Source organism: Pristis pectinata, chromosome 24 (assembly GCF_009764475.1).
Source record: "Pristis pectinata isolate sPriPec2 chromosome 24, sPriPec2.1.pri, whole genome shotgun sequence".
NCBI classification, from domain to species: domain Eukaryota; kingdom Metazoa; phylum Chordata; class Chondrichthyes; order Rhinopristiformes; family Pristidae; genus Pristis; species Pristis pectinata.
Window position 1 is genome coordinate 25,789,969 of NC_067428.1, and position 13,762 is coordinate 25,803,730.

The window sequence follows — 13,762 nt, forward strand, 5'->3', positions numbered from 1 at the left end:
AATTATTATAAAGCAAAGAAAAATTAAGAATAATTCTGGTCCCACCTACTCGATATACCTTTTGACAAAGGGAAGTGGAATGGAGAGGATATTTGGAAAATTTCACAGTTTACTTTGGCTCACAAAAAAAGTTGATTAAAAATGTAAGTCAAGGATGAAATCATGACAACACTATTTACATTAGTATAATCCACGAACAGAAAAAGCCTATTTCTGAACTTTTTGCAAGGTACATAATCTTTGAATAACCATTGCATGATTTTTATTCCTACATGTGAGTCATGTCATAAAATGCTCACCACTATGCACAATGTAAGGCACATTGGTCATTTCCTGCAGTAGTTTTCTGGAATACCATCGACAGAAAGACCAACATGTAATAGCTCAAACCGGCCACAAAGTAGCAGGAGTTCCACAGCATTTAGCTCTGCAGCACAACATTAATAGAACATCAGCAATTTCCAGCACAGAACATTCAAGACTCAAAGGCTATGCCCCCTGTGTTTCACCACCCTCAAAGAACAAGGTACTTTCTGAACAGAATCCAGCAAGATACAGGCAATTTGGCCACTTAATTAATAAATGGTTCATCAAACCCTCCTCTGGTTCTGAATATGGTAATTCAGATCAAGCAATGAAATATATCACTGGATCAGTCCTTCAATACCAATTTGATAGAGATGTCTTTAAGAAAAATTCCCTCCTTGAGAAGGTCACATGGTGGCTTAGGACCCTCAAACACAAATTATAAATGTTTCTCCAAACATATGCAGGCCGAATTGATCATGTTCTGCACCAAAATGCTTCATGGCTGATATTTCTGTCCATTGCCTGAAGTTAGCTTAATTTTTTATGTTTAGTTTCTCATGCTAAGTGAAGTAATGTATTAGAATATAATGTGGAAGTGTTGAACTGTCAATTACAACAGGTTATTTATTTGTTTAACCAGAAAGGTACAGGTTATGTGCGTGCATGTGTGTGTGGGTGTGTGTGATTATAAAACCTCTATTAAGAAGTAAATGCTGAGTGATTGACCAGGTTTCCAGCATTTTAACAAATTAGCAAGAATGTTTTGTTGATCTTTTACTTATTTCTGTGGTGTTTACTTATTTCTGTGGTGTTGATAGGATTTTTAATATAAATACTTTTAAAAATATTTTCTTACAGTGTAGAGGGAAGATATTGACTATGCCCTCTCTTAGAACATTCACATCAAATCCATTCCCTTGTAATCTCCTCTGCCCAATACATCACAGGCACATCCCTCCCCACCATCAGCAGCATCTACAGGAGGTGCTGCCTCAAGAAGGCAACATCTATTATCAAAGATCCCCACCATCCGGACCATGCCATCTTTTCACAGCTACCATCAGGCAGGAGGTACAGAAGCCTGAAGTCCCACACCTTCAGGTTCAAATACTTCCCTTCAACCATTCAGTTCTTGACCCAACTGGCAAAACCCTAATCACTACAGTTTAGCAACACTATGACCACTTTGATCACGTTGCACTAAAATGGACTTCGGTTTTCTTTTGTTTTAATTGTGTTCTTTCTCGTAAAAATTGTGTATAATTTATGTTTAATTTATGTTTTTCTTATGAATACTGCTTATCTGATGCTCTGTGCCTGTGATGCTGCTGCAAGTAAGTTTTTTATTGCATCTGTGCATACATGTACTTGAGCATTTGACAATAAACTTTGACTTTGACTTTGAATTTGATCAATACTATCTCACAGTTCCATCAGCTCCACTCTCCCCCAATTCTTCTACTATCCAACTACACCAAGAGTAACATACAGTGGACAATTAGCCAACCAACCTGCACATTTTTGGTTTGTGGGAAGAAAATAGAACAGACAGGGGAAATACATTGAGTCACAGGAAGAATATTCAAACTCCACATAGACAGTACCTGAGGTTAGAATCGAACCTGAGTCACCAGAGCTGTAAGCCAGCAGCAGTACCTGCTGCACCACTGTCACATCTGTATTTTATTGTCTGGGGTACTGGTATGTGTTACCAACATTTTATGATAAGCCGAACCTTCGGTTGACTGAATGGAGCCTTTAATAAGTGTGTTTGTGCATTTTTCATCACTTGGCTGAACCTTCTCCATCACTGCATCTTCCTCAGGAGGGAAGGTTAGATGACCTTGCCTCCCATTTATTCATGCCTTCTGCAAACAGTCATGGACTCTGCAGACTGCTGTCCCATTTCAGACTGCTGTTTTTCTGAAGTTAGCGATGTTCATCTAAAGCTATAGTGATAAAGAAAAGATCTGCCTCTTGCCTCACAAATGGTCCTGTAACATGTGATTGAACACAGTGCTTGAAAAATCCAGTTAATCATAAGGTTCACCAGGTAGATACAGCTGAGGAAGAACATGAGGCTTATCCTACTTCAGGCATCCAGTCAGAATAGCCAATTCATCCACCTCAATAGTTATTATTTGTTACATGATCCAAAAGTTTTTATTTGTTTCCTCAAGTCCGTGCTACATATTGGCAGCTCTTTTGTGTATAACACTGCAAAGATTGAGCCAACACACAAGGTCATAGAGTTATAGTATCATACATCACAGACACTCTGTTCCCAGCTCTGCCGTGGGAAGAGATTACAAGGTGGACAAAGTAAAAGATTCAAGGATGTGCTCAAAGTTTTCTTGAAGTGCGACATCTCCATTGACTTCTGGGAACCTCTGTCCCATCACTGATCACAATGGAGAAGGAGCATTGGGGATGGTATTGAGAACCTTAAGGCCGTGCATAGGGAAAACACAGAACTCCTACATAAGGTGAGCACTACTTGACCAACTACCCCTTTGCACAGCCCATCAGCCATGTCCCAAAAACCTGTGGTCGTTATATTGGCCTCAATCACCACCTCAGAACCCACAAAGCCAGTGTGGAAATAAGTGTGGTCACATGGTTTTCACCCTACTTACCAAGGTCTGATAACTCAGCACAGACTAAGTTTGAACTTTAGATGAATGTGGCTCATTTTTACACTGAACTGTGCTCTTATCAGTTCCATCTTAGCCATCGGACAAAGATTTTCAAGCCTTAGCTATCAAATTGATTCAAAAAAACAGAAAATACAGGAAACACTCAGCAGATTAGGCAGCATCCATGAAGAAAGAAGCAATGAAAGTTTCACATCAATGACTCTTCATTACAACAACTACTATCAAATTCATTGACTGGCTTTTCACGTGCCCAATGTTAAATTATAGCCTTACAGATCATAGACAAAACACAGCTGCTGTAGAAGCTTACAAACTGGAGTCAAAGTTTCTACTTGTTGACATAAAATTATCCATTTAAATCTCTGTGGATAACTCAGCAATAAAACTTTGGAATAAGAATGTATTAGCTCCAAAATGGATTTTTCCAACCTAGTTTACTCCAAACAATTGAAAATTGAGCTGATGCATTCAACTGGATATTTGCACTTCTCCATTCCACAGTTCCATGAGAAATTGCCTGACACACGAGCTGTCAAATAAAGGCCAGGAAGTCTTTGAAAGGTAAGAAACTTCAAGGAAATTCAGAAGGAAATTAATAAACTATAGAAATGGTAAGGATGTGGAGCTCATTGTATACCTGAAATAACTGAGATTCCCTTTATGGTGGCCAGATCAGCATCTGAGAGAGAAAAGTAGGGTGGGTTATAAAGGCTGGGTTTGATCAGAAGGGATAAGAGGAACACTGAGTGCAGTATAACTTCTCGCGTAGACTGCTTTGATTAATGGATCTTTTCTGTGCCGTACATATACATTATTAAATAGGGAGGAGGAGCAAAGAGATAAGGGAATTTAGACACATAAATCATAAAATGCATGGTGACTTCAAACTGCTCGGTAGGGCAGTGATAGAACTATTGATCTAGTATCCTAAGGCTTGGACTAATGGACTGAGAATGTGAGTTCAAATCCCTCCATGGTAGTTGTGAAATTTAAACATGTTAACTGAATAATCCAGGAAAGATAGCTGGTATCGGTAAGAATGACTTTTAAACTTCTGGATTGTTATAAAGCCCGGCCTCTGACTATTTCTAGTGTTTTCTGTTCTGACTTTGCATCTGATTTGCTAATACTGGTATCCTTATCCAATCTGGCTAATGTGGGAAGTCCAGGATAAGTGGGATTGGTAGAACATCAGAGTTCTGGAGAGAGATTTTAGGGGTATTACCTGTGGGGGGGGGGGGGGGGGGAAGGAATGCAGGTTAATGTTTAGTTTTTTACAACATTATAATATTTAAAAGAATTACTTGTCAATATTTAAGTATATATTTGATTAATTTTATTTATATCTTTAATTTTTGAGCAGATTTTTATTCATCTTTAATTAGTTAAATGTATTTGAACTGTTTTATCAGTGACATTTAAAATCAAGTCCAAAATTTTTGCCCTGAGTGACCTGACAAATGTGTTCAGAATGTTCCAGAAGCAGGGCTTCAGGGCACCTTGCCTAAGGCCAAGATGGCAGTTGGATACCCCATACTCTTCCTCATCTGAATCTCCTGCTCTCATGGAGGTAAGTGCAGGCAGGCAGAAGCCGTGGAAAGTGAGTCCGGACAGCGGGCTTGGTTGAACATAATCCAATCCATTGACAATGAAATAAGGAAGAAGGGACTGGAGGTCCATGTAGTGGGGAATGGAGGTTGAAACTGAGTTTTTTTTTACTGTGGGAGGTGATTTGATGAATCAGGAACAGTAACCAAAGTGCTCTGTGCCATGTGTTCTCAGTGGAGCCATAAAAGCAACCTTTTTTTGATTTTTGAATGATTGCATTATATTGACATAAACAAACTGGGTTTCATCATTCGTCATTCTTTGTCACATAATCCACTTAAGGCATCAAACTATTGAGCAAAAGAGGAAATTCATGAACTGGAATTTCCAAATTTTGAAGGAATGACGCCCTCCTGATGTTTGCCACACAGCCAAATACCGGGAAATCCTAGTGCAATGACACAATGTTTGTCCTCTGGCTCAGTGCCTCATTTCTTTGGACCTACGTTCTGTGGCTTCAAGCCCTTTTACAATGTCCTACAGTTCCCTTTACTCTTGTACAGTTTGTGGCCTTATGAGCGAGGTGGCAGTCACAAAGCTAACAAAAAAAATGTTTACAGGTAAAATATCAAAGCTGATTGTTATCATCTAAACAACTGTTATGAGATATCGAGATTACATAATTGGCCAACCCGACCATACTAGGAATCTCTTGGCAGGACATTAGCATGTACTGGAATCAAATGGCCCACACTGGACCCAGACTTTTAAAGGGCAAATAAATAAAACCAGACATCCAAGGAATAATATTATGCAAACAATCAAAAGTTAATAATTTTTCACAGGAGAAGCTTAGAAATCATTATGTCTGATGTTAGTAAAAGAGTGATTTATTCATTTGTTATATCAAGCCACTGTTTCAATGCAGGAAGTAATTAACCTGTAATGTACAGAGGGGTGTCGTATGAATGTATTCAAGTGCTCATTCACTAATATTGCCAACACTAATTCGAAGGCCGTAAATGTTCATATTAAGTCAATTACTGTTGTTTTTATTTCCTACTACAGTGATTTTATTTCCCTTTGATGCTTGGGGATACCATTTGGCCCCAATAAGCTTCTGTAGTGAATAAAAGAACTCAGTAGCTCAGTGTGAAATATGATTTTAATTTCCACATGGAATTCACCAGATAACTCATGACTGACAATATCATGAATGTATTTCAGCTGGTGCCACCAGTCAGCACCATATCATAGCTCACAGATAGGGAGAGGATACAGTTTATCATGCTTGCAGTGATTTTCAGACTAAGACATAAATATCATCAGTGTCCTTTATTTAATAGAGGTCTGTACAATAAAAATACATCTGAATTAATATGCTTTTAAAAGTAAGGGTCTCTGGGATGCTCATACTATGTCAGTGTCTGCACTCAGACAGACTCCCTATAACTGGTAGAGGTTGGGACATTGAAGGAAATTGTCAAGTCGTTCCCAATGGTATCGGTATTGGTTTATTATTGTCACTTGTACCGAGGTACAGTGGAAAAACTTGTCTTGCGTACCGATTGTACAGGTCAATTCATTACACAGTGCAGTTACATTGAGTTAGTACAGAGTGCATTGAGGTAGTACAGGTAAAAACAATAACAGTACAGAGTAAAGTGTCACAGCTACAGAGGACATGCAGTGCAGATAGACAATAAGGTGCAAAGTCACAACAAGGTAGATTGTGAGGTCAAGGGGCCATCTCATCGTACAAGGGAATCGTTCAATAGTCTTATCACAGTGGACTAGAAGCTGCCGCTCTTGATCCACAATGCAACTGTTGATCCCCTTAGATACTGTGACATGCTCTGTATCATAGGGGATCTTCAGACAGAGAGACCTGGTGGCAGCGCTCTCCTCTTCAAATGCACCTGGTATTCATAGGTATTCAACAACCCTGTACCAACCAGGTCTGCCTAACTTTTAAGGTAAGACTGAATCAGGTGTATCCAGACCAGTCCCAATTGTCAAAATGTTCCTGGTATATAAAAAAAATACACATTTTGCCTCTGGACATATTTCAGGGTTGGTTCACTAAATTGCCTCAGGATTTCTCTTCTCTTGCAATCTTCAGGTGGTTAGAACCCAGACTTGCTATTGTGTCCTGATTCCAGATTCCTGCACTGCTCCTGTACCTGTTCCCCACCTGGTTATCCTACACACACCGGATAGTGGACCTGCACCCCTGCACTACTATGTCTAATCACTTAAAATATTACACAAAAAGTGCTGGAGGGACTCAGCAGCTCAGGCAGCATCCGTGGAGGGAAATAAACAGTCAACGCTTCAGGCCAAGACCCTTCATTAGGTCTGGTGCTGATGAAGGTTCTCGGCCCGAAACGTCGTGTGTTTATCTCCCTCCATGGATGCTGCCTCTGTGTGTGTGTGTGTGTGTGTGTGTGTGTGTGTGTGTGTGTGTGTGTGTGTGTGTGTGTGTGTGTGTGTGTGTGTGTGTGTGTGTGTGTGTGTGTGTGTGTGTGTGTGTGTGTGTGTGTGTGTTACAATTATCATTCAAGATCAAGTTAATAAACCTTATTTTCAGAAGAAGTGGGATTTCAGTGGTGTAACACAGTAATTTCTAAGGCAGTCATTTCCATGAATTAATACCAACTGAGTATTTCCTGGGAGCTTCTTCTTTTCCATTGCCACAGGTTTGCTCAAACATTCAGCTAAAACCATCCTTACACATGCAGGAGGGGTTTCCAGTCCACTGCTGGAAGTGTTACAGTGACAATCTGTGAGCAACATTATAAAGCTTATTTCCTATATTGTTATCAATTTATACACTCTCTCCAATACATAAACAAGTACCCATCGAATACAGAAAAAAGATGTTTAAATGCTAAATTTAAACAATGATGAAATGTTGGCTCTGTTTCCCTCTTCACAGATGCTGCCTAACCTGTAGGGTCATCCCAGTGTTTATCTGCTTATATTGGAAATGATAAGGCTCATCAATTGATATGTGAAGCAGAGGAGAAGGAGCACAAAGGAGAGAGGAATGGGATTTACCTCAGTGGGACCCAGTCCAGAGCTGTGATGTTAAAATCTGGTTGCCACAGGATTGCTCAGAGAAAGGCATTCCAGGGACAATATGAATCAATATCTAAATGGAGTATTGCATAGGGAATTTTTTTTCACTGGCAGTGCTAGCATTTATTATCCATCGTTACTGCCTCTGAAGTAAACAAGAGAGTTAAGAGTCAACTGCATCAGTGGGTCTGGGGTTATATATAGGCCAACCAAGTATGGACGTTGGTGAAGTAGATGGGTTTTTATGACAAGCTGAGATGGTTACCATTACAGAGAATGGCTTTGCAGAAACAGAATCAGAACCAGGTTTATTATCACTGACTTATATGTTGTGAAATATGTTTTTTGCAGCAGCAGTACAGTGCAAAGACATAAAATTGTTGTAAATTACAAAATAAATAAATAGTGCAAAAAAAAGGAATTTTATGAATTACCTGAGTTTAAATCCCCTGCCTCCTATAGTAAAATTCAAACCCATTTCGCTGGATTAATGGTCCAGATCTTTGCTGGTCCAGTAACTTAATCACAAGGCTACTTTTGATATTATTTAATGTGTACCTAATGCACAAGCATGATTCAAGCCAGGAAATGCATGGTCAAATGTCTGGAGTAATGTGGAACATTGCAGAAGTGGTTACTACTGCATTTCATTCCAGGCAAAAGTTTATCTTCAATCACATAGAGCTGAAGTAAGCAGTTCTGTGTGATCGATCTTGACAAAAATTTCAACCCAAAATGTCAACAATTCTTTTCCTCCCACAGATGCTGCTCAACTCATCGAGTTCCTCCAGCAGATTGTTTATTGCTCCAGATTCCAGCATCTGCAGTCTCTTGTGTCTCAATATTAATTTAATTTTTTTAAATTTTATTTACAGCGTGGTAACAGGCCCTTCCGGCCCAACAAGTCTGCACCACCCAGTTTAAACCCCAGTTAACCTACCCGTACGTCTTTGCAATGTGGGAGGAAACCGGAGCACCTGGAGGAAACCCATGCAGACACGGGAGAACGTACAAACTCCTTACAGACAGCGATGGGAATCAAACCCCGATCGTTGGCGCTGTAATAGCGTTGCGCTAACCGCTACGCTACCGTGCCTATCTAGATATTTATCACACCACTTCCTGTGGGATCTTGCTGAACATGCCTGCAGTGCTTCCTCCATTGTAACAGTGACTACACTTCAAAAGTACTTTATTGATCATTAAGTGTATTGGAGTAACATGAAGCCACGAGAGATGCTATATAAATGCAAGTTTTGTTCTTCCTGATTCTTGAATGGGTGTCAAGAAGACTAGAATACTCTTGCATAGTGTCACTCTCACTCTCCAGTAGCCCATTGACACTCCAAAAATAAGACTCTAGTGAGATGTACGACTTCCCAGATGAGATGAGATCATACTTGGCATTTATGCTTTGAATTGAGTGTCAAGCAGAAATTCCCAACTCTTCCCCCACCCCCCTCCCACCCCGACCCTGACTCCTTTGTAACCACAATATACAAGGAAAGTCGTTACCTGGTGTGAAGTCAAGCGAAAAAGACCAATAGGTCACAGGATTCATTCCCAAGGATCTGGATGTTAGATGGAATTGCAACTCAGCTGCTATCATTGACCACAGTCCCTCTGGTAAAGGAGGGGGGAAGTTGGCCCAAGTCCCTGGTGAAAAATACACATGTGTGGCCATCAGAGGACAACAGACTTGGCCTTATTTGTGATGCCAACCACAATCAAATAGCTAGTAAATACACCTTAGCAAATTCACACCAGATGAATCATGGTACGTGTGAATTTGTAGAAGAGTGTGCCATTAAGAAAACAAAGAATCTGAGAGTGAGAGGGGAAAAAATTGGGTGAGGAAGCAACTTTATATGTGTTAAAAGATTTTAAAGATTAACTGAAAACTGCTTCACTTTGCAGAAATGTTCCCTTTCAGTAATTCTGTGTGTGGCATACATATTTCTGACTCTGTGGCTTCAGTGTTTGCTGTGGAGGATTTTCCAGAAACCTCTCTATCACGTGGAAAGAATTCTAACCCAGGTTACATTGAGGCCTTGTAGAAAGATTGGCAACAACCCTGAAATCACAGCAGAATCGGAGCGTAGAGAAACTGAGGCATGCAGAGGTGACTAATGCAAAGAAACTTCAGACAATAAGCAGTTTGTAAATGAAACAACATTCGACTGTCCCTGTATTTTGGACACTTCCCTCCTATCAAACCATTCCGTGATGATGAACACAACCTGTACTTGTTCTGTGTATTTTTGGTTTGGGTTTGAGTTATACTGTCTCCTCAGAGAAGAAGAATGATTAATCTGAACCTCTGCTGGTGTAAACCAAAAAAAAATGCCCTTCCTTTTGATTATTCAAACTGTCATTTTGCCACATTACCTAATGAAAACAGAAACTCACGGGTAACACAAAATGTCAGTGTTGACGCAGTTTGGCTCTGGTGCAATTTGTACTGTTCGAGTGGCTTTTCTGATTGTGTACATGGTAAGTTCCAGTAATCTAAACAGCTGACTGTGAAAAAGGTAGTTTGATGTAAACAACATCTAAATGCAAGATTGAAATTAACTCGTTGCCTTCTGAGTAATTTTTATCAACGTGCTTACATTTCAAATCACAATTAAACAGTGCAAAGTTTACTTCAGAGCTAAGACCTTCACGGAATGAGAACCTTCAGTGTAAAAAGATGTGAAACAAGCTGATGTAAATTGCCTGACTGATTGAGTTCTCGCTCTCTCGGAGGAACAGGGATTCAATCTGCCAATCTGCATTCTTTCTGCAAAGCTGCATATTTCCAGAAAAATTGTCTCCAAAGCTTTTTGAGTCTGAATCATTGAATCAAAGAAATTACAGTCCACACAGAGGCCAAACAAATTGACTTGTCCATACAGGCTAACGTATAGCTATTTTGGCTAATCCTACTTCACAGATCAGGGCCAATTGTTCGGAGGTTACAACAATGTAAGTGTGCACTCAGGTACCTTTTTAACATGATCAAGCTGTCTAACTCCATCATCCTTTCAGACAGTGAGTTTCAGACCCTTCCACTTCTTGGCTGGAAATCTTTTTCCCTCATCTTTCCTTCTCCCTGTTTCCTTAACATGCTTCTTGTGCCCCGTGACCAAAGCTCTCCGAGGTTATCATGAATAAACAATACAGTCGATGATTATGAGAGAGTCAGAGAAGTTGTCCGATTCCATGGCTTGAGGTTTAAATGAGTGGACATTGTGAAGAGCAGGAGAATGAGAATGTTGGCACAATAGAACATTGACGAAGAAGGATCAAGACCTGTCCAATCTGCCTTTTAATAGGTGCTGCCTGGCTGTCATTAATAGTTGTTGGTGAATCAGTGCCACATTCTAAAGATATCCCACAGACCTTGACAGCCGATGAATTACTTTTCAATGCATCTTCTGTGGGTAAAGGTGGTGGCCTATTTATACAAAGCAGGGTTCCATGAGCATTAATTAGAGAAATGACCAGGCGATTGAAAGACAAGTGTTGATCAGGGGAGCAGATGTCTCAGATGACTCTTTGCTCGTTCTCAATGCTAGTTGTTTCTTGCATGATGCTGCTTTAACTCAAAGATCCATCATAAGTTTGGACGAGAAGCAGCTTCAAGACGCGAAGGCCCAGTGTGGAGCAGTCCACCAGTCACTGAGGGCAGGAAGTCCATTTTGTATGATTATTGAAGTCCTCCCGACAAATCTGAACTTGATAGCATTACCTACAAGTCAGAGAGTGTGCGTTGTTTAACTGCGACGACTTAAACGGCATGGAACCAGCTGATCGGCAGCTGATGGGACTATAGGATTCTGTCAGCCCATGTGAATGTCCAAGATGAGTTGGAGGTCAGATGCTGGTGCAAGTAGTCTCCTGGGGACATGTCTCCATAGTGCATTTGGTGTCCAGCCCACAGAGAAGAGGGCTTGCATTTGATCAAATGAAAAGATTGCTGACTCTATGGAGAAAGATTAGTGCAGTCTAAGTGTTATTTGACTTTATTTTACTTATGTTTTTATATTACTTATTGTTATTTTAAGGTGCTTTAATTTAATTTAATGTGCAGGAACATAAGAAGCTGCAGAGAGCAGTGGACTCAGCCCAATTTATCACGGGCACATTCCTCCCCACCGTCGGAAGTATCTGCATGACGCACTGCCTCAAGAAGGCAAAATATATCATGAAAGATCCCCAGTATCCAGGCCATACCATCTTCCTACAGCTACCATCAGGCAGGAGGTACAGGACCCTGAAGTCCCACACCACCAGGTTCAAAAACAGCTACTTCTTTTCAACCATTCGGTTCTTGAACCAACTTACACAGCCCTAATCACTACCTCAGTATCACGACACTATGACCACTGCACGACAATGGACTTTGTTTTATTTTGTTCTAATTGTGTTCTTTCTTGTATAAATTTGAGTAATTTATGTTTAGTTTACATTTTTCTTGTGAATATTGTGTCTCTAATACTATGTGCCTGTGATGCTGCTGCAAGTAAGTTTTTCATTGGTCCTGTGCATATGACAATAACCTCAACATTTTTTTTAACCTTTAAACTTTTGTCAAGATGTTCTATGGGTGGAGCCTCAGGATACATGGCCTGAGGCCTACTTGCTGTTCGAAGCTAACTTAACCTCGTGAGTGCAGAGGGTCACCTGGTCTGCTCCTCCACATCTGGAAAGTGTGAGTCAAGACCAGGCTGTTCCAAACCATTAGGAAGGTGACAGGGCTTCGTGTCAATATCTTGCCCAGAGTAAAACATTCTCCCAGTAACAAACAAGATTTGCTTGAACCGGTAGTGGGAACTGATCTTTATCTGAGGGCTGAGGACGCTGTCTTGGAACCACGGTGACATCATTTGCATGTGATTCAAAACAACATATTTCATGGCTTGTAAAACATGTGTAAACATTGTTGATATAAATGAGGAGAGTAGATGATCTTGTATGCTTTCTTTATGCGGCTCTTCCTTTTAGTACATATTAATAGTCTACACAGTCAAATATTAAAAGCCTCAGTGAGAATTAATAGTCTATTTGTAAAAGGTTAAAAAAAGAATCCCAATTTGCTAACAATTCAATTGTGCTTATTGTTATGGCTGATATGTTTTATGTAGTGTCTAACTGTCAGCTACTTAACTGTAGGTTTTGGTTTCATATCAAAAAATTATAGTACTGTGTTTTATGGGTGACTCAATTTAAAAGTGAGTGGTTTAAAGCAATTTACTGCTTCAATTAATAATAGTGGAGAAAGACTTCTGGTAAAAGCTATTTCAAATCAAAACAGATTTGGGATGTTGAAAATTCAGCTGGTTATTACTTCTTTCTTTAACAGTCTTGCTTATGCAATATTCTGTAGCTCAAATGTCAGAACTGCAGTATAATGCAGCCTATAATACAGAACTATCACATAATCAATAGAAAAGAGATCAGAGCCATATTTCCATATTACCAAATTCCTTATGACATAGGAGAAAGCTTATGTCCTCTCATGGACCAACCCCATTTTCTACTTATTTTCCCTCTAACCTATTCTCCCAATGTTCCCATCAACTCCCCTCAGATTCTACCACTCACCTTACACAGTCAGGGCAAGTTACAGTGGCAAATAACCCAACAATCTGCACGTCTTCGGGATGTGTGAGGAAACCAGAACACTTGGGAGAAACCTGCATGGTCACAGGGAGTACGTGCAAACTCCACCCAGACAGCACCGGAGGTCAGGATTGAACCCAGGTCACTGGAGATGTGAGGTAGTGGCTCTACCTTCTGCACCACTCTGCATCAAGTGTCAGTCATTGTGTCCAGTGGTTCATTAAAACCCACATGGTTCATTAATGATCTCTAGGAAGAAAGTTGCCCCTCACCACACAATGTGACCAGCATAGGACACCAGATCCACAATACAGTGATCTATCTTCACAGGTGCCCTCTAAAATGGACAGACTGGATACTCAACTGAAGACAAGCTGGGATTGGTTGATAAAGCTGACCCAGCCAGCAATACACTCGTCCTGTAAATGAATTAAAAAGCTTACAGTTTCCTCTTGGTTGCACATAGCTGGCATTCCCCAACAAAGTCACGAGTTTGATTACACCTTGGTATCTCAGTTCCCCTTGATCAGTGAGGGGAAGCTGATCTCAGGTTTTAATTC

The 13,762-nt window shown here is 40.2% G+C and overlaps 1 long non-coding RNA gene across 1 annotated transcript; it reads left to right on the forward strand.

Annotated features, from left to right (window-relative positions):
* Positions 1-3,874: 3,874 nt before the first annotated feature.
* On the forward strand, positions 3,875-9,129 carry LOC127582687 (uncharacterized). The gene is made up of 3 exons (XR_007958152.1): positions 3,875-3,999; positions 4,379-4,536; positions 8,471-9,129. It is a non-coding gene; the product is annotated as an uncharacterized LOC127582687 (long non-coding RNA).
* The last annotated feature ends 4,633 nt before the right edge of the window (positions 9,130-13,762 follow it).